At 43.0% G+C, this 24,631-nt stretch overlaps 1 protein-coding gene across 2 annotated transcripts in view; it reads left to right on the top strand.

Annotated features, from left to right (window-relative positions):
• Nucleotides 1-6,978: 6,978 nt before the first annotated feature.
• The window catches only part of LOC138630365 (leucine-rich repeat and fibronectin type-III domain-containing protein 2), a 132,065-nt gene continuing 114,412 nt past the window's right edge, over nucleotides 6,979-24,631 (top strand). For both annotated transcript variants that reach the window (XM_069714663.1, XM_069714662.1), the window contains exon 1: nucleotides 6,979-7,681. The gene's annotated coding sequence lies outside the window, so the exon portion shown is untranslated. The remainder of the gene's footprint in view (nucleotides 7,682-24,631) is intronic.

Genomic DNA, 24,631 nt, shown 5'->3' with positions numbered 1-24,631 from the left:
AGTGTGTGTCTGCAATGTGATCCGATATCATTACAAATAGATGCAATTACGTAATCACACCATCATGCCTGGCCTCGTGACCGGGATATGGTTGTGGGGAGCATCCATCACTTGCAGCTAATTTAATAAAGCTTCATGGAATGTCATCGGACTGATTGTGGTGGTAACAAGATTTGCTCTGACCATACAATTAGACATGCCTTAAATTCGGTTAGGTTTCTTTTTCTATTTCCATTCCATGACTTTGCTGTTAAGCGGTTCACTCGGTTACTTCTTCACCACAAAGGCTAGCATGTCAGCAGGTCACAGACACTGATACCCTGACAGCCAATCATATCTGTGCTGAGGAGGGGAGATCAATAGAAACAGTGACAAACTGAACTCTATCCTCTTCACCTCTGATGGATTGCAGCAGAGTGAATACATCGAATCAGGGCAATGCATCTTCACCACAATACTGTCAGCGTGAAGCAAAAGCGCGGAGGACAAAAGCTGTCAGGTGGTGAAACTGCAAAATCTTCCCCCATTTTCTCCTGATAACCCGTGCGAGTCGACATGGTTTGTGGCGTTACTGTGGAGAGAGAAGCTGGAATGTTCCCCGGTTGACACCACTGTGGAAGAAAGCTCCAGTTTATCACACATCGTACGGCACGGTTACTTGTTTCGGCTGCCTTATCCTGAGCAACCATTGGATCCTGGGTCCTAACCGGAGACTGCATACAGAAGTGGGTGTAGCTTCCGGGTTTGAAAAATGATACCGATCCGGAAGTGCCTTGAGATGCAATATCACAGTTGGCTCCATAGACTCCCATTGAACTTCTTTAATGAAAGTGGAGTGATTTTCCTCGACCCTGTCATGGATGGCGAGCAGGTCGCCACCAATATTTCTCTCCGTAGACTTTGACTGTTGCGGTTGGTGGTCAATCCAAATGGGGCTGTGATAGAGAAGCAGAGAACCGACTCGATGACTGCGATGTCCAACTGGATCGGCTGCCGTGAAGGCAGTTTGAACCACCGTAGGCTGAAAGCGCTTGACACCCTCCGCTGGGACTTTTTTTTTTTTTGATGATGTCGTTTCCCCAATTTCAGCTTCTGGAAGACTGAAGATTCCCAGAAATCTGAAGGGTCCCACTGTCAGCACAGTGCTGCTGAGTATAGTAAAGGTTGACTGAAGTCCACTGGCACGCCCGCAGTTTGGAGCGCGTGCAGCTCCGGGTTGTTGTGCGCCGCACCGCCGCGCCAGCTGTTCATATCTGTGCTCTGCGTGCACACTCATCACCATGGATTGCAGATGAGGCAGACGGGCAATGCATTGTGTCAGCTGCAGATTGCAGAGGACAAAAGCTTGACAGACAGTTCTCCTGAGGCGCAGTCGTTGGTGTAGACATGGTTGAAGAGCACTGTGGAGAGAGAGCACACATTCCCCGGTTGACACCACTGTGGGGGGGGCACCAGCGTCGACTGGTTTGGTGCTCAGGTATGATCTTCCCCGTCCTCACCCGCTGTCTCCTGTCAGTCACAAACGTTGTGATCCACTGACAGGTTCGAAGCAGCCTCAGTGAGTTGGGTGACTTTGGAAAGGAGGACTTCGGGGATGATGGTGTCGAATGCCGAGCCGAATTCCACAAATAGAAACCTGGCGTGCATCCCCGGGGGAGCCGATGAGTCACAGGATGTAATGTACTGCATCATCCACTAACCTGTTTGCCGGGAAATAAAAAAAAAAAAAAAAAAGGGGACGCGGGGTCTGGTGTGGGGCCTGTGGCCTTCTTCTGGTGAGTCGTTAAAAGACTTCATGACCACGGACTTCAGGACATCAACCCTGGAGTCTTTCAGTCCTGTGATGGACAGTTTATCCGGGGTTGTGATGATTGCGGAGCATTTGAAGCAGCTCCAGGGATCACTTTAAAGATCTGAGTGAAGATGGGGGACACCCTAATCTGCTCAGACTTCCAGACAGAAAGCTGAAACACCACGTGGACCTGCAGCCTCCCTAAACCTGCGTCTTTGAACGACACACATCCTCCTCTCACACCGTCAGTGGGGAGGAGGGAGGTGATTTCACGGGTCATCACGTTCAGGTGGTCAGGCAGGCAGTTGACGGTTTGCTACAGTGTGTGTGTGTGTGAGGGAGGGGGGGAGGAGGGGTAATGTCTTCCACCGAGGGTCATTAGTTGTTTTTCAGGCTCTCTGTGTAGCTCCTCTTTGCTGCTCTGACATCTTTTGTCAGTGTGTTTCTGGTTTTCTGGTTGTAAAGGATCCTGTCCCAGGCCCTCCTCGGCCTGACGAAGGGCTTCCTCTCATTGAAGGTAGGGGAAGTTTCGGTGGGCACACACACATCCTCACAGGAACTGGTTTAACTGTATGATGTCACGGTGGCCGCTGAGTTCATCCAGGTCAGCAGATGCGGCAGCAAAAGCACTCTAATCAGTCTAATCAAAGTGCGCCTAAAGCTTTGACCCCATTGGTCCATCTTTTCGCAGTTTAAAGCGCAGCCTTTGCAGATTTTACTTTCTGCCCTTTAAGATGGGAACTGATGAATCAGGCAGGGTTCAGACAGTCCCGAAGCAATATGCATCATTTAATACATCAGCGACCCATGACATCACCTTATCAACAAAGGCTGTGGTCACCCTCCACCTGCTCTCAGCTTTGCTCCGCGTCAGCGTAAAGAGATACCTTTCTGTTCACAACAAATCACTCGCAGAACAAAAGACGGAAGAACAAAGGAACATGTTTTCTTGCCATGACACCGTCCATTGTGTAGTGTAAGATAGCAAAGCTTTGTACTAAATAATTACCATCATTGGAACCGCTTATTATTTGTTTTTTTTTTAAATTACAAGCCAAGCAGGTTCAACAGAGGTAGAACGCGATTGATTCTCTGTTGTGTGTAACGTCGCCGACTCTCTGAACCCTCTCCATCGCTGCACACGTCCGACCCGGACAGGACCTGAACCAGCTGACGAGCCAGGACACGGGGCTACAGGTCCTGCTAGGACGCTGGAGACGCTCAACACAGCTCAGAGGAAAAGATGGACTCACACACATCTGAATATGTAAATACAAGTAATTCACACTGAATATGTAATTGACTTTGCTATTTAGCAACCACTGGCCAGTGTCTGTCATTACTAGGCTATTCCCTGTCCCTACTGAACGATAACTGATGAGCGTTCAAAGGGCTGGCAGATTGCATTTGTAGTCTGGTCTTGTCTAGTTTTGTCAACCTGTCTCTTCCTCATCGTTTGGTCCTCTTCATCTCTCTGTCCTTAAAGTCTTTCAAGCTCACTTCCTGTTTTATTTTGATTTCTCACATCCTTGTCTCACTTCTGTTGTCTTAACTTCCTGTCCTCTCGTCTTCACACCTGTGTCTGGTTGTCTTCCCCTGACCTCCTGTGTATAAAGTCTGCGCGCTCCCTCCCTCCTTGGTCAGATCGTCGTCGTGTCTACGTTTCTCGAGCCAGTTTTAGGTACGTTTTGGTGTTTTGACCCCTTTTTTGCCTGCTTGACTTTGCTTTTGTCTCCGTTTGGTACCTCTGAGTGTGTTTCTTCTTGCTTTTGGACCCTGGACTGTGTTTTGACTGAGTGTTTTTGGAATTTGGATTTAGTTGTATTTTCTGGACCGACGTCATTAGAAGTTTTGAGTTGAGTCCCAAACTCTGACAAACATGACACACTGGAGGTATAGGGCACTTCTTATCATTTTTTTTTTTTCATAAAAGAACTGAACACTGTAGCTTTCAACAATTGTTACTCCGAAGGGAGGAAATAATGTGATTTAATAGTTTCTAGGCAACAATACTTTATGCCAGAAAGGGATAAGAAATAGCACATTTTGGACAAACACAGTCTTATCCTTCAATGTTTAAAGTAGTGAGTTAAATAGTTGATTATGAGGTCAAAGATTGCGTTAAAAAGTGGATGAAACTATTTCCATCTGTGCTGCTCAAAACCATAATCACTGCTGTCTCGACTACCTGTTTACGTTTGGTATTATCTCTATCTTTTCTTGTAACCATGGCTTTGTTGTGTTTACTGTCGAATACATATGAGACAAATGATTGCATCTGTTTTTGTCCTGTGGTTTTCAAGTCCTTTAACATTTCCCCCCCACAACACATTTTCTGGTTATTTACATCCACAGACATAACCCGCCTGTGGAAAATGATATCTCTACAGTTTTGTCATGAAGTATGCAGTAACTACAGGAAACTGCCTTTGTCTACACTTCCACCTACGCAGGGACACTTAAAGCTCCTTTACTGTTGTTTAACTGCAGCTAAAAGTCTCATTTGGAATCATTATAATGACTTCTGGGTTTCTCAAAGGCTATGCACAAGAGTCACGACAATCACTGCTCCAAGTTTGTGTCAAAGTAAAACAAGAAGCAGTGTGTCTTATTATCCCTTTCACCAGTCTCCGAAAACATCATGAAATGAGCACCAGGTTTGAAACACTGTTTGTGTGCCGCTACCTTGAATTATAATAATACTGTGTTCCTTCAAAATTAAGTGACAGAAAAATGGACAAGTTAAAATTGAAAATTGAAATCCACCATGTTGTGATTTTTATGCGCAGCTGCTGCTTTTACACAGCTACATCGCTGCTGTCTTGTATTCGAACTAATTGGAATAATCAAACATTTTAGCCAGTTGAATGCGGTTTTCAAGGGAGGATCTAAACACAGATCAATGGTGCAGCGGGCAAGAGAGGCACCGCAGCCGCGACTCCCACCGTCTGCATCGATAACAAACAGTGGGAAGGCGAGAGAAAAAAAATCAAAAGAAGGAAAGAGAGAGGCGGGGGAGAGACTTCCACTCCACCTACAGATCCCAGCAGCTACAAGACACCTGCCAAGGATTCCTCTCTGCTCTGAAACACTTGGAAAAAAAAAAAAAAAGATCTTGCCTTACGTTCACCTTGTACATCAACTTGGAATCAGAATCGGCAACAAATAGAAAAACAATCGAAGTCCTTTTTCCTGCAGAGTCACTGAGGACAGTGCAGTTAACGAGTAATAGCTCCGCCTTGTGAACAAAAGAAACCACCTCATCGCCGAGAAATGGTGTTTGTACTGTATATAAGCACTTTGCTTTTCTGATTATGTCTTGATAGGAAATGTAATTCCTGCCTGGAATACATTCGCTATAGCAGCATTTTGCTGAGTGAAGGTAATACTACACTATAGAAGTACACTCTTTAACAGCTCAGATCAGTGTTTACAATGTGAGTTACATTTCCTGTTAAAATTCTGGATGCACCCATTCATTCAAGCTTTTTTTTAAATTTATTTTTGTTAATAATTTTCTATGTAGAACAAAACTGAAGACATCAAAAACTTTGAAACACCATATATGGAATGATGTTGTTCAAAAATATGCAAAAATCCAGTGCTAATGTTATCAGCAACACCTGTGCTTTTGCCTCCTCTGACGACTCAACATGTCTGCTGTGAAAAATCCATTTATGTCACTCCTTGTTTTGTTTTTTTTCTCACTTCCTCTAAGCGTCAAGAAACAAATCCATCAAACTGAAAGATCAAACCCAAATAATTTGCCTCCGAATTAAGCTGACAAAAGCGTGTCTCACTGCTGCTACTTATGAACGTCAGGACATTGTTTCAGTCTGTTTCACGGAGAAACGTTCCTTTGATTGACAGCTGTTTAGATCCATGCTGAGTTTGAACTCTAGTTGGGAGAAGCAGCAGCAGCAGACTGGTTGTGAAAAATGTGTCAGTTTGGTATGTAGCATGCAGTGTTAGTTACAATAATACTGAAAGGGAATACGACTGAATATGTGGCCAAATATAATGATGGAAAACTGAGTTTAGCCATCTTTAAAGGAGCAATGATGGATTCCTTGAAGGTCGTGACAGTACTTTACTTGTGTGGACACAAAAATAATAACCAAAAAAGTTGCGTGTTAAATGTCAATTAAAAACAAAATGTGATCATCATGTAAACCCATATTTCATTAAAAATAGACTAAAGACAACATATCAGATGCTCAAACTGAAAAGTTATATTGTTTTATGAGAAATATGAGCTCATTTTGAATTTGATGCCAGCAACCAGTTGCAAAACGTTTTGTCCAACCTGGGACAGCAAGGATACAATTTCTGGGACACTAAAGTACTTTAAACGGTACTACTAAAGTGTATATATTTTCTTATGAAACACTGGTTTCATAATTGACCACAACCAATAAAATGATAGGTTCTTGGTAAACACATCATTTTAAAGCCAAAAGAAACACTGGGAAAAAACTAAACTGAACTTTTACATTAGAAAAAAAAAAGGTCTGTATTCAAAAGTTTAAATCACTTCTAAAACCCCACATTTGTCCTTTGACCTTTGGTCAATATTGTCGCAATTTTTCATTCATATATTTGTAATATTCACTTATCTTATTTTGTATTTATTTTTTGTACATTCTCATATATATGTATATATTCTAACAGCTAATTTATGACTTAGTTCCTCACTTGGCCAACTATTTATCCACTTCTTAAAGTGTAAGTGTGAAAAATAAAATAAAAAATACAAAGGAAGTGAGTTCTGATTTTTTTTGAAGGTCGATGAGGACGCAAACCATCAGTTTTTGGGAAATCGTCTCTGCCGCGCAGAGAAACGACACACCTTTAAAGATTGACACACTAGCTCGCCCACAGGTAGGCTACTTTGTTGACGTGAACGCTTAACATCGCTAAACACACGCTAATCCCTTGTCGGTCCTTAATCCCCTGCGGACAGCAGGTTAGTGCTCGCCGCGGACGGTGCCAAAGTGGGTCTTTTCGCGCAATCATCTCCACAATCTCGCTCCCGCGTCTGTCTTGCGTAAAGGCGCCGCGCACTCCAGGCTGACCTGCCTGCCTCTCGCCTCCCCCCCCCCCCCCCATCCACCCTCCCTCGCCCCCTCTCCTCCCTCCTCCCACTTTGCTCTCCTCCCGATGGGCTCTGTGATACTTCATGGTGTTTGTGCCATCTAGGGTTATCCGCCGGTCCATTGCAGTCTTTCTGGCGCAGCCTTCGCACCTTTTCCGTCTGCTCGCTCTTGGACAAACAGATCAACTCTCGAATCATTAAGAAACAAACACCGAACTTTTCTTTTGGATGCACCGCTTGCACCTTTTGATTTTTGTTTTTTTGTTGTTGTTGTTGTCAAGACACGCTCTCGGCTTGGATAAGTGTTAACAATTTGAAGGACACGGGCGCAAGTGGCTGCTGCACCGCGGGGACAGAATAGAAGAACTCCCGCGCCGTGCAGCAACACCATCGCATGGAAATATACAGACGAGCCCACGCAGCAACGAGCTAGTTCTTTTTACTTGAAGGGGAAACTACAAAAAAAAAAAAATAATAATAATAATAAAAAAAAAAATAGAAATGCTGTGAAGCTCCCTGCCGCAGCTTGGCTCCAGGCAAAAGCGCAGGTTTTTTTTTTTTTTTTTTTTTTCCCAGATCATCTGCTGGTTGGAACAAATTGTCAAGTGCGAGAGAAGAAGCGATATGCGGATGGGCAGGCAGTTGGTTTTGCACTTCGTCTTCTGGAATTAGTGGATGAATGGGAAGGGAGCGGCTGTAGCCTCGAGCGAGGGGAACAAAAAACAAAAAAACAAAAAGAGAATACTCAATACAGCCTGTGGTGGCACGCGATGGATACTCGTCCGCCGGTACAGGTAAGAAATAACCTCAACTGCCTGATATGTGCGAGAGTTGTGACTGCCGTGCACTCCGCAGAGATTAAATCTGCACTCAGTAGTTTATCGCGTTGCTTTTTCATAGACTAACTCGTTTGTTACGAATCTAATTTCACCGATTTTGATTTCATTACAACGGATCCGACGTTTCGGCGGGTTTAGATTTGTACAGTGTAATGGCTGTTGGTGTTTTTAATGGGCTGACGGGTGTCTCGCCCTCCCGGGCAATCACAGGTATCTACAGAAAGTAATCTGATCGGCGCAGATCTTGGAGCTGTTCGCTGGCAAATGTTGCAAAAAAAAAAACAACAACAAAAAAAATGTTTTCTTTTCTTTCTTTTTTGTTGTTGTTGTTGATGTTACATATGGAAGCTGAAGTGGGTGCTGCATTTTGTACGGCGATCAAAAAAAAAAAAAAGAAAAAGAACAAAAGATGAGAGATGGAGAGTTGTGCCCGACGCATACTAATCCTGGGTGTGTATAAACGTGTGTGTGTGTGTGTGTGTGTGTGTGTGAGAGAGAGAGAGAGAGAGAGAGAGAGAGAGATTAGTCTCCTCTTTCCAAAATGTTCCCCTGTGATTACAGTAGGCTGAGACGTGTATTAAACTCCCTTTAAATTGCACGGGCGGACTTCTGCGCGCGCGAGTGTGAGAGAGAAAGAGAGCGAGAGAAGAAGAAAGGATTTATCACACGTCCAATATGTGCTGGTTATTTTTCATAAACTTAATTCGCCTGCGAACACAATAGTGGTGGGTGTGTGCGCGCGTGCGTGTGTGTGTGTGTGTGTGTGTGTGGTTAAAAAAAAAAAAAAAAAAAAATCGATGGTCGCCATGAGGCACCGACGCCACCACCCACTGTAATCACCACCCTCTTGTGGATTACATGGCACTTGTGGGATGGCCGCGAGAAATCCGTGTCCGGAGGTTGGAAGCCGCCGCTCGGCCGCTGAAGGCAGTTCAGCACCACGGACAGCGCTCAGAAGTCAAAAACTGCAGCAGGAGCGTTTTCGCTCCACCGTGGGGGCTTTTATCGACGTTTAAATGGCCGTTTTCCTCCCCGAAGGTCCACCTCGAAGGTTTCGTTTAAAGCGTAGACAGTGCTGAGGTTGAGCTGAGCAACATCTCGTACTACACTGGACAGATTCAACAGCACTTTATTCATGAAAACGGAATTGTTCTGACGCAAAATGACTCACCGACAGGTGCCCCCTACAGCCAAGCCTTACCGTGTTTATTTCCAGAGCCACAGTCATTTATTTCAGTCGGTCCCCCTGAAGATGTCTGCAATGGAAATGTCTGGATAGAGCAGAAATAGCTTATCTAACAGCACATCATGCCATGTATTTGTATTGGCACTCCTTTCAGTTCACACCAACTCATTCATATCACCCAGATTTATTTCTATCACCTACAATTTCGCAAGGCCCCTGCTAACTTGGCTTTACATGCAAAGTATTTCTCTTCAAATAGGCTATCAAACATGCAGCCACTGATGTATTGATTTATTGATTTATTATTTTTCATCTTGACATGAAAAACCAAAGTGAAATCAAAACTTTTGGGGTTTTTTTTCCAGAAAAAAAACACACAAAAAACCTCATGCAAAATCCCACTGACATTTGTATCTACATTAATAATTGAAAATGCAGCCTTGGAACAGAGCAGAGCATTTCTCAACAGCATGTTGTGTCCCTCAATCTGTGTTTAGACAAGGAGAGTAGTGTTTTAAAAAAAAAAACCGCATCGCATATGGTTGTTTATTCTTTATTTATATTTCTTCGAACTTAACGAACACCGTTTCCCGTGAGCCTCAGCCTAGATGTTTGTGGCTAAATGTCAAAAAGAAAGTTAGAAAAATGATTTTAGAAGAGAGCATTGGTGAGTTTTAAATGTTTTATTTGATCAAATCAGTAAGGCTTCCGTTTCTCACTTGCAAGTGTTGTAGTGCAAGGCGATTTTTGTTTTTGAATATGAGAAGAAATCCTTTAAATTGTTTTTATCGGCGAATGAAAAACATGCTAAATGAGAGATGGCATTGTGAAGCGAATGGAACTGAGGCTAGCCTGCACATCATGACTTCTGATCTCTGTAGCACCATATTTTTGAATTTGTATGGCGAAAACCTTTGCAAACAGTTGCTAGTTTACACATCCGACCGTCATAGAGATGCACACTCCTCCTCCTTTTGGCTCTATTTTGGTCTCTGCCAACCCTTGAGGGAAATGTCTGCCTCCTTAGCTGGTATTCAGGTCAGGTGACAATTCTCTGTCATAACCCATGACCTCATTTTGTCACGTTGTTTTCATTGTCATTTGATACGCTGTGATTAAAAAAGAATATGAAAGCTGCTTGAAACTACAGTGTGTATATATCATCATTATAACTGGATATGACGCTCCAAAACTCTGCATGTGTCGGTGTCTTTTGATCAAATTTGACTGACAGTCACTGAACCACCTACACAATGTCATCAGATTCTGATTTGAATGCTAATAAGTCCTGATTGATGACTGGAAGTTTGTGATCTATTTCTAACTGAGCCCTGCCCGAACAAAAAAACCCAAACAGAAACAAGACAGAAAGTTATTAGGAAATAATCATAACTGATCTCACCCTGGCAGGAAGTCATGATGCTCATAAGTGACACTCATCAGCCTGTAAAAAAACAACAACAACAAAAAAACAGTTATTTGCTGTCTTGTGTTCTGGAAAAAGTTTGTTTTCCAATTCTAAACAAAAATAACCAAAGATAAACCTGATGATATCATCAGTGTTATTTCAGCTTGCACTGGGAGACCAGCAAATTTCTAGCAGAAAGCTTGTGTTGCAAAGGAGGGCGTGGACTTTGAATGTGCTATCGATGCTTCAGTGTTACATTAAATGTGTGGGTCCAGCCTTTTTGCAGCTTTTCCTCCAGCTGTGTTGCTAATTTGGTGTTTCTGACTGTCTCCCAAAATTATGGACATGCAATATTAACTTGCTGCAGTGCCCATTTAAAATGATTTTCTAGAGAATACCAGTTTTACTACATATTCTAAAATACTGAACTACTTTATTATGCGCATACTGTTTTCTGAAATTAAATTTCCTTTTATGATCATCATGAGCTGACTGTACACAAACACCCACTGTAAAGCTTCAGGCAGTGTTATGTTTTTTTTGTGAATGTGTTCATAACTAACGGCGTTAAATTGAAATATATCCTTTAGTTTTATTCGTTGTTGGCTACAAAACAGCCCAATTGGTTATCGTTGTATTAGATTCAGTTGTTTGTAGTTTAGCTTGTTGCTGTGGCTTTTTGTCCCCTTTAACCTAGATGATTTAGGCTTCTCTATCCAGAGAACAGCACGAGCAGGAGTCGTTCAATTAATTTCTATTCTTCTTGTATTCATTGTTATTCATGTCTTAAGTTGCTCATTGCCGACAGTCACAACAGAAGTGTCGCCTTTGCTCATCTGATACGTTGGTATCACCGGCATTTATTGTCTGTCAATGCTCCATGCCAGAATGATGCTGGAGGGTTAATGCCTTCTGTTGAGACTGCTCGGTGAAATTGATAGGCCTGCTTTGACAGATGAGATAACCAGCAGTCGCAGGCAAACGCAATTTACGGGTGCGGCAGATGGATGCTGAGGACGCACTCAGAAGTAGGGCAGTGTTACCTTGGGGAGAAGCTCGACGTGCACAGAACGCTCCCTGGGAACATTAGAAAGTTGTTGTTTTGCAAGGGAAATTCTAGGAGAGGGATGGGAGGAGTGGTAACGTAAGGACTCCTTTATTAAACTCTGCGCAGGCTCGGCTCACAAGGAAAAGCTTTGATGGAAATTCAGAAATGATGTGAAAACAACTTTGGATTTGCCTGAAACCTTCTGCGGTGTCTCTGCAACTCTTACCTGCTGCGTGAGGAAAACTAAAAGGTTGGTTCCTTTACGGGAAATCTCTCCCTCGTGGCTTCATTCACTCATCTTCACCAGCAGAATGAGAGCCCGCTGTACAGAAAAGACAACAAATAAATAAATAAATCCAAAACAGTAGCTAGGAGGAGCCGACATGCAGACAGCGAGATGTGTTTGATCTGTTGTACAATAATGAATATACAGTAAAGCACTACTTGGGAGTGGAGTGCAGCTGCAGGGCTTTTTCACGCGCTTCTTCACCTCAAATTGCCATGCATTACCGGCAGACATTTCCCTAATGAATTTAATCATTGCTCCTGTTGTCACTGAGTTGGTCTTTTGTTTGCGTTCGTGCTCGTTGACGATGGCCCAGCTGCTGGAGTGCAGCAGCATATGTGCAGAGTGAAGCCGACACTCGACGCAGTGTTTAGAGACATCAGCTGCTCGGGCGGACCCCCCCCCCCCCCCCCACCCGAGATGTAGCTCTGGAGGACTCTGACTTTCTGTTTTCTTCTTTACGCAAGTTCTCTCGTATGCTGAGCAGTTTATCGGCTGCTTTTCCTTCAATCCGCGCCGCCTCCAACTCACCCAGAACCATCTCCGTCGGGTTGAGGCCGGGCGATTGTGGAGGCCACGCCATGTGATGCGGCGCTCCATCACTCCGCTTCTTGGTCACGCGGCCCTCACAGAGCCTGGAGCCCACACGGGCTGGTGTGTTTGCTGCACAGTGTTGTGGTAACCGTGCTGCTTCAGTGTAGCCTTGGTTCTGGATGATTTGCCAACAATGTTACCTACACACACACACACACACACACACACACACACACACACACACACACACACACACACTCACACGCGCTCACAGCCACCCCCCTCCACACGTCACTGTGAAAACCACACAACCACAGACACCATCAGTGTTTTCTGGACGGACTGACCTTCGCGTCTTAAAGTAATGATGGCCTTCTCTTTATTTTGCTGATTGGTTCTTGCCATGACGTGGATTATACAGCAGATGAATTGGGCTATTTGCTGCAAACCAACACTGCCACGACACGACACACCTGATATTGTTTAGGTGTACACACGTGTACGTGTTTTTTTTAGCCATATATATGTCTGTTTATGTTTTACATGTCGATTTATGTCCGTTTATGTGTTTGTACATGACAGATGTGAGAGAGAACGTGCAAACAAACCTGGCCAATAAAGCTGATTCTGATAGTCTCTAATTCATCAGGACTCCAACCCACCAATGTAATCAACAAATCTGATCCAATTTCTGAACTGGAAGTTGAATATATACCTAAAATACTCATATTCATTGAAGATGTGATGTATTTATTTGAAAAATTGCTTTACATTTGTTATAAAAACATTTAGTATTTTATTGTATATTGAACAGCGGGTGTGTGAACACCATATTTTACCCACAAATTGTCACACATATATAAATCTGGTTTTCGTTTGTAGATTGTGTCATATACATGTGTCCCCATGACTAAGAATATTTTCTCTCTGGATCGTATTGCCTTTTTTTTGTGGCTTGCATCTTAGCCAACCACATAGTAATAACCATCTATTTTATAAAGAACAGAACAGATTTATGTTTTCCTACTTTTATTGGCAGCCAGTGTTTTGGTCTTATATTTAATCAGCATCCTATGAAAGTCAATTTGCGCACTTGCACTACACTGAATATTGTTGGTCGAAGTTGAGTTATTTTGTCATGGTGATCCAGGAAAGAGAAATGTGACTCGTTCGGAAAACGTAATCCAGGCGGCGCACACTCAGACGTCGCTGGGAGTTATTCGCATAACAGCAATGTACTTATGAGATACGTATTCAGAAACATATAAAACAAAAAAATGAAACCTCGAGCGTGGAGGTTTTGAAAAGGACAATTTGAACCGGTAGCTTACAGCATTAAAAAAAGAAGAAGAAGAAAAAAAAGCTACTGCTTTTTTTTTTTTTTTTGCCAACTGCCTCTGAGGTCTCAAGTGTGGGATCTGGAGCTTCCCACCAGCTGAACTTGAATGGAGTAAACCTGAGGCCTTTTCTAAATCAATAGCATCTATAGCTTCTCTTTTATGCGCCTTACATCACATCCTAACACCAGCATAGTGTAAATACATGAGCATGTAAATCCAATGTAATCTTCACTGCGATATATAATACTTGTCATATGAATATGAGCTATGGTAGGTAAATAAAATTCAGCTGTGGACATATTTACAGATTTTTCTTGTCTGCTAGATTTATTGATTACTAGTAACATGTGGGTAAATGCTGTTGGCTGGATAAACATTATAATTAACCCACTTATGTCTCAGCAGTCTGGTAACCATGCATGAATTATATCCATAATTCCAAACCTCACGCCCAATACCCACATTTAGTATGAACACAGAAGCATTTTGCTATTCATGAGCTGAGGCAGTAGTTGGGAACTCAATGCAGATGAATAAATCTCTCACAATCCTCCATGCACAAGATAACTATGTATTATTTGCCACTATCATCATATTATATCCAAGTGCAAATATTCTCAAATTTGACTTTAATTTTTTTTTGGCAACATATGAAAACAACACATTATCACTGTAAATGTTCCAGTGTTTTGCAGACATGTGGCGGTAAAAGACTTCCCTTCTGAATATTAACCCTTTCCAACTTGAATGTCACTGTATCGAGAACAGGCATCTTAACTTTGATTAAAACACAATTAACTGCCATATCTTTGAAGGGCGCCGACCACAGAACATTCGATGAAGAGGCTATCGAGTAGCACAGTGACTGAATTAGATGTGACAGTGTTGTGCTTCATTTCTGTTGCATCGTGCATGTGGGAAATATTCGAACGGGCTCGGTAACATCAGTATATAAGGCTGCGTATCGCCACTGATTTCCCAAATCGAGTTAATTCTGAGTCGCAAGGTCCAAATTCTATTTGATATAGATTCTGTTAGGGATATTTCAGGTACATTACCAATTTACTTCTACCCTCTAACATTGTTCATTATTCAAAATATTAATATTAAATTAAGAATAGACCCAAAAGCAGTTACAATAATGCACATTTCATTCAACAAGTCTTAATAATGAGATACTCTTTCAAACTGGTATAAGCCCCGCCCACTGAAGCCGTATCAGAATCTCATTGGCTATACACAGTGTCGATCATCTCTAACGTGGCTGGACACCTGAAGACAGGACATGGAAGCTTCTATTGGCTCAGGGAGATGTCAATCAAATGTCAGCGACGCTATCCGAGTTTACGGCCAACTATGTAGAAAATGATCAACACCTGCCGGGAAGTTTGAAATGATGCAACAGCGGCTCGTGTGTATTATGGATGTAATGATGTGTTTTGGATATAATGATGTGTTTTGGATATAATGATGTGTTTTGGATGTAATGATGTGTTTTGGATGTAATGATGTGTTTTGGACTGGACACTTTACTGGATTGGATTTACTGGCCTAAATCTGAATTTGATGGATTGTTGCTGGACTGTGAGATGTGGAAGCTGTTTACTGAAGCTGCTGAGGTTGATTGTGTCTTGAAGTGCTTCGTATCAGTCGAATCGCAGGTATGTTAGATCTCCACAGACCGCTCGCACGAGTGCACACGTGAATTTAAGCACTGCAGACGAGCAAGTCAATGACGTCAAAACTCCGACGACACGCGGGTGGGCGGTCCCCACGCAATCTCGGGATTTATGAATCGATATCAAATTACTATTTTAGTGAAGATCAATTTTAATTTGGAAAATCGTTTTGTTTTTGTTGTTGTTGTAGCACATGGCTGCTATTTCCTCTCTAACTGCAATTTTGATCAGGTGAAGGTAAACATGTCCATTTATGTGTGTCCATTGGAGTTTTTTCAAATCTCAATCTGACCTGTCAATGGCAAGGAGACATGTTTTTTTGTGTGTGTGTGTGTGTGTGTGCCTGTTTGATCTACCGAGGTTGTTCATTTTGGCCTTGCAGCTTTGGAGCCGTTACTGAATTGAAATAACACAATACAATAGTGGCGGGACAAAAGGGCTGAAGCCTTGAAGTGGATTTGAAGCTAGACATGAAGTCTGTAAAGATGGCTTTACATTGTTGGACAGCCAAACTGATTTTAAGGTATAGGGAAACATCATATATGTCATATCATTTTTTTTTTTCACCGTAGCTGCATTATTTGAGTGAAAAGGCGCTTAAAAAAAACAAAACAATGACCACAATGACCAAAAAGTGGTGCGTCTGACATATATTGAGCAATTAAGTTGATTTAAACTTTGGCAAATCTATCAAATCTGCATCGCATCCCGGAGCAGTGAACAGCAGCGTTGACCATAAATGACATAATTACAAAAGCACCATGTCTCCAGGAGACAAAACAACTATTTCATTTGTATACGTCACTTCTCGTGGCCAAAGTTGAGACGTACAGACGAGCTGCCTCGGTTTGAGTACAACTCTGAACCGTATCGGAGGACGGAGAGTCGGTCCGCCAGTGAACGAGGGCGGCATTTCATACGCGGACACTTCCTCTTCGCCTTTGGGTCGCGGCTTAACTTTTTTCACAAAGAAGCGCCTCGGCTGCCGTCAGTTCACCTGGCCGCGCTGCTCCTCTGGCCGCGCTGTGATGGAGCAGCTTCTCATGCAGGTCGCGCAGCGGGAAGCGCTTTGACTCCGGGAGTGGATCAAAGCGAGCGGCGGGCTCCGGAGGGCTGGACGCCGTGAACGCCGGCTTCTGAGAGAACCTCCGGGGAGCTCGAAAAGGCGGCGCCTGCCTCCTATTGTGAAACGCGAGTCGGAACATTAATATGTCACGGCTGATTGACCAGTGGGGACCACCGGGGACGCGGGGTGGGGGGGGGGGGGGCTGCTGCTGCTGCTGCTGCGGATGTAGAAACTTGAGACCATTTGGAGTCAGTGAGAAGATTTTCTGGTACAATAATCATGGAACCAGTAGGGACGACGGCGTGTCTGGAGTATGACTCAAACTCTCGTTTCTATCACGACTAAGCACTTTAAATGCATTAGGAAGAATTATACTGCGAGTCAGATTACAAAGGCTAAATCCCCCCCCCACCCCACCCCTTTCCGTTTCATGTTCTTTCCTTTTGTTTAATTTCCAGATTTCATCTGAGCGCCGGCTTCACTGTGATTCTTTTGGTCCTCTCCCACATGAATTGTTGTTGTTGCACTTTTGAACACAGTGGCGCCCGTCATTTAACGGCAGCTTCATCCATCACAGTCAGCACTTCCAGCCCGCTCGAGCTACTGGATTTCAACTGACTTTTAGATTTTTTAAAAGCCTCCGAGAGCCGAGGCTTTCCTTTCGCCGCTCGCGGAGCGTTCGGAGCAGCTGGCAGACGGAGAGTCGAGGGGCGGTCACGTGATGTCCAGCGTCTCTCTTCCCGGACAAAAACATGCTTTATGGCATTTTGTTTCATTTACAAAGATGGTACAGCGTGTCTGAATATTTGGTTGGAGTTGAAAAGCGACTCTTTTCTAAGATTTGATAAATAAGTGTTGTTTGCATTCTTGCACTGCGAGTTCCTCAACTAACACCCCTCTGGTTGACTGCGACGTGGCGTTTCATCAACAGACTTGAAGTGTAATGTACCCTCGGCTGTTCCAGTAATTTACAGCGCCGTGGATCACAGCCTCTAAGGAGAGAGGTGGCGGAGACGTCTGCCAACAGGCCGACGAACGGCGATCAGCTCCGAGGAGGGACACTTTTTTTTTTTTTTGTTTTTCAGAGTTGCGCTGGTGTTTCTCTCTCACTGGTGTTCCTGTTTTTCTTTTATCTGTGGAAAAAACAACAACAACAACATACCGAGCTCTCTAACCCGGCGTTCCACGAGGATTTTGACACCTTGAAGTACACTTTTACGTCACCTGTAGTAAAGTGACCTTGAGTTTGAAGCCAGTCGTGTGGCCAAACGATACCAAATGGATCCCCTCATTTCCAGAGCTTTCGAGCACAGTCTCTCGGAGCTCTTTAACAACCCTGGAGCTAAATTCTGCCGCTGTATTTTTTTAATTGCAACGACCCGTTTGCAATCAAATTTTGTAAACTATTGCGCAAACCCTCACAATTTACTGTTCCTTATTTTTAGAGACACTGCAACAGTTTTTCTTTACTTTGTCAAAAGAGTGTGTACGCATCAAACCGTAATGCAAAGAAGTAGTTTCTTACCTATTTAGTGTATATATAATAATAAAAAAGACAATCGTAATAATAATTTAAATATATATATATATATGTCTTTTTATTTATATAGCGCATTATAAATACAGGTTACAAAGCCTTTTACAGACATTTAAAATACAATAAACGACAGTTCATAAAGTGTTCTGATAAAATACAACAAGAAAATAAAACAGATAATGAGTCAATAAAAGTGAAATCAATAAAAAGTAAGTGTTAAGGAGTTTTTAAGTGATTAAAAAACAAAACAAAGACAGTGTGTTAGCTTCTTTGATCTCCTCCAGTTGGTCTTACATGGGCGCAGACATCGCAGTGCCCAATGGACAAAGTGCTTCCAAACTGTGCGTGTTGTTTTTTTCATGGAACAAGGGAGGGGGGGGGGGTAAATATGAACCGGTTCAATTTTTATCCATCAGATAATATCATCAGGGAAGCATCTGATTGGCCCCTAAATCCATTCTGCTGCAGGACAACAAGCTTAAAGATAAAACCATCAATATCATAAAAGGCTTTAGCTCCAAGTTGTGCAACAGATGGTGAGTCCGTGTCGGAGCCCTGATCCCATGATCTCCGTCTGGGATGACATGAGCAGGCAGGAGACGGTAAATCTGCAGAAGAATAGGTGTTTGGAACAACCTACCTGCCACGTATCGTGAAAACTGTGCGCAAGTGAGCTGATACTCGCAGCAATTGTCGACTTGATTAAGATTCGCTGCTAATTGCACGACATAAACAGACTTTTTACCAAAAAACAAAACAAAAAACAATGCAGAGCTGGGACAGGAAATGTTGTTTTTACCTTCTGTGGCTACATGAGGAAGACGAGATCATTATTTCACTCGCAGGCATCCGTTTTCCTTTTTGTCCTCTGGCCTCCAGAATCACAGATACAAACAAACAAACAAACAAACAAACAAACACGGCGCTACTTGGCATAATGTCATGTAAACTGTTGCTAATGAGCGCTGACTGGCCCGCAGCGGTGGAGGTGAGGCTGTCGGATTTGTTTGCTTCCAGTGGGTCTTGTCTAGAAGACAGTTTGATGTCACTGAGAAGAATCTTTATTTGTTTTTATTCACCTCCGGGTTGCAGTGAACATGGTGGTGGAGGGGGTGGGGGGAGGGAGGGAGGGGGGGGGGCAATTAAGTGGTACCAGTGTGGGACACACTTGATGTACCGGACTCATCACTGCATTACTGTAACTCCTACGTCTTCATTCATCAAACGTATAAACGAAGAAATTCTCTCACTATGGACACTTTTTTTTTTTTTTTCCCCTCCAACCGCAGTGTGAGGAAACGCAGCCGTTTGCCGAAGTTATCACTGCGAGCGTGACAGCCGCTCTGTCAAGCTGGCTCCTCTCACTCGCTCATGTGCAGTGGGCCCCGAGGTTAGCAACACACGCAAAAAAAATAAAATAAAATAGAGTTTAGCTCCAGAGATCTAAAATGGAGAGCTCCTCGTGCCGCGGTGGAGTGATAACATTCAGGCTCTGCTGGGGATGTTGCCACTGCGAAGAAGCTGTAATTTAGAGACGGGGGTTGCACGAGTTTATCTTCCCTAAAGCCCTTAGGAAAAAAGACAAAATAGCGATGGGGGGGGGGGGGAGGAGGTGGGGTGGTGGGGGAGAGGAAGCAAAAAAAAAAGACCAAAAAAAAAAAGACAGAAGCAATGAGTCGTTGTCGTTGGCAAACGGGAGTGAAATCTGGATGAAGGTTTTGTGGTCAAAAAAAAGAGGGCAGTCCTGCTTATTATTCATGGGATTTTATGGCAGCAAGAGGCACCCAAACCGGGTACAAAAGGTAAATTACTGCGACACATAGGCGCCTGTCTCTTCTGCTGGAGGGGGTTGTTGCAGCGGGAAATGAAAAAAAGATCCAAAAATAAATGATATTACGCATGTCTTGCTGTGATGAAGCGGTCGGACTTCCAGGATGCTGAAATCGTGAACGCTGTAAAAGCGACATTGTTCTTTTCATTCTCTGCTGAGGTTTGCTTTTATCTCTTCCGAATGCACCTTCGACCCCATTTGACATGTGCCACGCCGTGTCCTCGAACATATCGATTTCTGTATTTCCCTTGCCCGGAATTCAACAAGTACAACTCACGAGGGTGCAACTTTTAAGGGCTCATTATAATGGGCTCTCCAGATTTCCGTTCCAGCGTTGTCCATGTTCTCTTATACGTTGCAATCATTAGGCTGAAATGTCCCAATTCTGCTTTAAAGTTGAAGTTCCCTCTCAGCAGCGTCTTTGATAAATTGATAGCAGGTCTTTTAATCTCGCTGCGCCCCCGTCGGGTCCTCCCCGATGATTGCTCTGTTGATGGGTTCTTTGCAAAGCGCCGTCCTTGTCTCAAAACAGCGAGTTTACATCTCTTCTGGAGTGCGAGCCTACAGTATGCACGCAGTGTTCCCCCGGCGCTGCTTTAGATCGTCAACCTTTCCTTTTGCTTGTTTATTGACAGAAATTGCGGTGGATTAGACTGTGAAATGTTTTCCGCCGTACGAGCGCAACTCTCTCCGTCTCCAAACAACACACATCAATGCGGTTTGATTTTTCGATTGTGGTGGAGGTTGAGTGTGACGATACACTCCTGCCTTTGACCTTGACGAGGCTTACATGGTTTTACTGTTATACGGAGCGATTATATCTTTTTATTTATGTATTTTTTTTTATGTGTGTAACCCTTAATGTGTAAACCTAAACATGTATATCTCCCAGAAACATGGTCGGTTATCATCGGGTGGAAGATTTTGACCCTCACTATTGCCAGTGTAATATCATGGTAATTAATGCTGGGTATCGCCGCTGATTTCCCAAATGGATTCAATTCCGATTTACAAGGCCCTGATCCGATTAAATTTCCGATTCCATATCGATTCTGTTAAGAGATATTTCAGTTGCAATACCAATTTTGCTTGGAAATGAAACAAAATCTCAGAGAGCTGGAGGAACCCTGTATCATCGTGCATGATTGAAAATATTAATATTTGACTAGTATTTAACATTTGTTCATATTTACATTAAGAATAGACCCCAAAACAGTTGCATTAATGCACATTTGAAGTCTTTACAAAATAGCTTTCCTTCTGGTATAAGCCCCGCCCACTGAGGCCGCATCAGAATCTCATCGCTCACGAGTCTTCTGAGTGGCTGGATCTGACACCTCTCGCTCGATACCGACTCTGATTGGCTGTTGTAGGCTGAGGACAGGATATGGAAGCTCCTATCAATGGAATCAAAGCAGTCTCAGCTTTAGTAACGGTAACATTGGTTGGTCGGCTACTTCGGTCTCAGCAAATATTAAATCTAATGCTATTACAGTCATGGTCTCCAGAGGAGGAATCCTACTGACTTTGGTAATCCTTGACTTTTCATCGAACACCACCAAGATGTTGACATTTAATTCCGAGTAAAATGTCTTGTTGGAATTAGGAATAGAAAAAAAAAAAAAAAAACATTTGGGGTTAAAATGGCTTTAAGGTTTGTGTAAGATTGTTTTAATGCACCAACTTGTCGGCATAGGAAACAGAAAGCGAACGGTTTGAGCGGCGAGGGAGCATTTAGTTAATTCATCCACCCACCATGTGCTCTCCTCTTTGTCGCTCTATAATAACATCATCCGCCTTTCATTTTTCCTTCCATCATAATTCCTATGCCAATTTAAATCACTTGAATAAAAACAGGTTGGTTTTCAGTTGAAAATAACTCCACCTTTTTTGTTGTTGTTGTTGTTGTTGTTGTTGTTGTTGTTGTTGTGGTGATGCTTCTGTGTAATCGGCTCAGCTGTTTCAGAGTGATGACTGACCTGCTGACGGTGTAGTTATTTATCACCACTTCCTCTCACCTGACCTCACCTAACTGGTTATGCACATACAAGAACCAAAACGGCAGCTGTGTTTAGAGATGCAAACACAGTGTGTGCTCTGGTTTTATGTTTGTTGGATGTGAGATGCCAGTCAAGAGCTGGGTTGTGGCTGTTGAGCAGCAAAAAAGATGAACAGAAGCAGTGAAAACAGTAGTGAACGAAAGGACACCTTGGTTCAGGATATCACCATTTTACTTGTGGAATATGGGAATTATTGTTTTGCCTCCTTAAATTATATTTCATTTCGTGCTATTTCGAAGCAGACGTGTTGACAAATGTTTGTTTATTCACGTCTCAGTCGGATATTGTCGTTCCTATAATATGGATACAGTAGTTTATTTGTATTCTTCCCTTTAACTGTAACTAAGATGCGTTGCACTGCATCGCTTGTGTTCCACGTGATTACATGAAGTGGTGTAATTTAGCTATAATTAGTTATAATAAGCTGCTGGCAAGCGAATCCTGGGATGTAGGGGAAACTGCCAAATATAAGAAAATTAGGTGAGAGCTAAAAAAAAAATGTAGCGCCTTGGGCTGCTAATGATCATTTTGTGCATCTGCAAATTCCAACACAAAACAGCACGTTTCACCGACATGGTAAAAAAAAAAAAAAAAGAAAACAATCCGAGCTGAAACATCATCCAGTGCCGGAGCTGAACGTGTGATCGTGAGCAGTGTCTCGGCTCTTTCGCCCTGATGAACCGGCGGTTGTGGGTTTGTGTCGGCCAGTATGCAGTGACGTTTGTGTTGTTCTTGAGATGTTGGGAGTTTTTGCTCCCAGCAGACGATCACCGCCGGGACAAAAATTAAATGTGAAAAAAAATGTAAATCTTAGCATTATGTTTTTGGTCCACCAGCTTCGGACGATGATTTCATGTAATCACACAGCAAGTTCTCCTTTTAGATGTCAACAGATGCAACAAAGCCTCAATTTGTTGCTTGGGTGAAGCGAGAGCTGGACAGAGGCACCGAGAGACACGCAGCAACTCTCACACACATTGATGGACAAGATCATGTTCAAAAAATAATAATAATAATAATATTCAGCTTTTGAATATTTAAGAATGAGTGCATTTTTTTAACTCGCTCATTTCAAATGCATTAAGACTATGCATAATTAAGGGCGGGGCTGCTTGAGTGACAGGTAGAGGCGTGGCCTGCTGGTTTCAGCAACCAGGTTTCATTTGTCCTGCATCAGCCCCACCCACCTTTTTGCCCATTTTTGGATTAGCCAGGTGTGAGGCTGAGTCAGGCACCGTCAAGGTGGCGATGGCCAGAGCCAACCAGAACTGAGCTTTGAATCGCTCTTCAGGAAACCTTTACGTGATGTCACAGAGGTTACGTCCGTTTTTTACATTTTTATACAGGCTATGACTGACAGCCACACCAGCCTTATTTGGTAAAGGGGTCGTACCACACTTTCCGAAACTAAACCTGCGGTCGAGGTGTTGCACCATCATTGTCATCATTTCAATAACAACTTATTTCAACAACAAAAAAATATCAATTTGGAAAACTAAAAATGAAAAGAGTGGAATCTAAACAAAAACAGTATTATAAAAACCTAAACAAGCAAAATCGGTCCATAAATTAACAGTCTGTATGATCTGGGGTTAACTTCTCCCCCACGGGTCAGTTGATCATCATCTGGAAAATCCTGACATCTGTATGTATTGAATACAAACCAAAACAAGACTGTAGATGTTGAGTGGTACTGCCCCCTGCTGGTCTCATTTTCTTGCTATAATTCCCGCAAGCTAAAAGACCAACATCTGGAAAAAAGAAAAAAAAATACCTGCTGTGTTGAACTGATAGATCATTTGTTTTTCTTGCTGAGCCTGAGGGAAGTGGTGCTGAAACAACAGCTAAAGATGAAATACTTCAGACTCCTACAAAGGCAACAACTGGTCATTGTTTTAGAGCGATTGTACAGTACACCTGAGAGTGAACAGGGGAAATACGAGCAGCAGGCAAGGAAATGCTCATTTTCTCTCTTTCCTTTTGCATTTGTCTTAATATATGAGGTCGGTGTGCGCGGGGGCATCCATCATACAGCTCATTTAGAATAATTGTTCTATCACACTTGCCATGATCCATTTGATATGATTGTTTTTAAACAGCTTTATGTAGGATTGAGCTATTCTCTGCGAAATAACCCTGCGAACATACCAGGAGATAATCAGTGAAAAATGCCCTGCCGGACTAGAGCCGCCGCGCTCCACTTTGTCCGCATGATTCAACTTCACTGAAAGGCAAATTATCCCCAAAACTGTTGCTTCATTCTTCTGCTTGAGTAAATTGCTTCTTTTTCCGCGAGGAACAATAGCTGTCTCGCTGACGGAGGCTTAGCATACTGGCACAACAAAAAAATGTGTCAGTCAATCCATCCATCACGCAACTCATTTTAGAGGAGCAATTTTTCGCCTGCACGCTCTTTTCTGCGTTATATGTCAGGCGGCCCTGTGGCGTCAGCTCCTCCCTGCGAACAAAGCACCCACTGATCTCAAGCAAGCACCAATCCCGGTCCGTCTTTGATCTAGTGGTGCTGGCACAAAGTTCTCCCACATACAAAATGATGGGTTACCGGTCGATGAATTAAAAGCTGCTCTGCAGGGATAGCAGCAACATTTCTATTTTTCTATTTTAAAACACGTGGGAATGAGAGTTTTCCTGAGAAACGTGATGTTAACAAAACACACTTCTGTCAAGTAGGGACAGCTGTATCTGGAGGGTGTACAAACATAAAAGAGAACGTCAATAATTTTAAACATAAGACCAGTCACCAGTCGTGTTTTGGGTTAGGGTTAGGGTTTTGGTCATGTTTTCTTGTCTAACGTTTGGCTGGTTGGCGCTCTAGTCTTACAGACAGTCCAGTCAGGGGTATTTTGCTCAAAGTTGACCACAAAGGTCCAAAAGCAGCAGGTTTACTTTCTTTTATGTCTGTTATTCAC

This window comes from Brachyistius frenatus, unplaced genomic scaffold (assembly GCF_029030835.1).
Source record: "Brachyistius frenatus isolate BFR_SWC_R1_liver_20210118 unplaced genomic scaffold, ASM2903083v1 Contig_133, whole genome shotgun sequence".
NCBI lineage: Eukaryota > Metazoa > Chordata > Actinopteri > Embiotocidae > Brachyistius > Brachyistius frenatus.
Note: the sequence above shows the minus strand (reverse complement) of the source record. Positions and strands in the feature narration are given on the sequence as shown.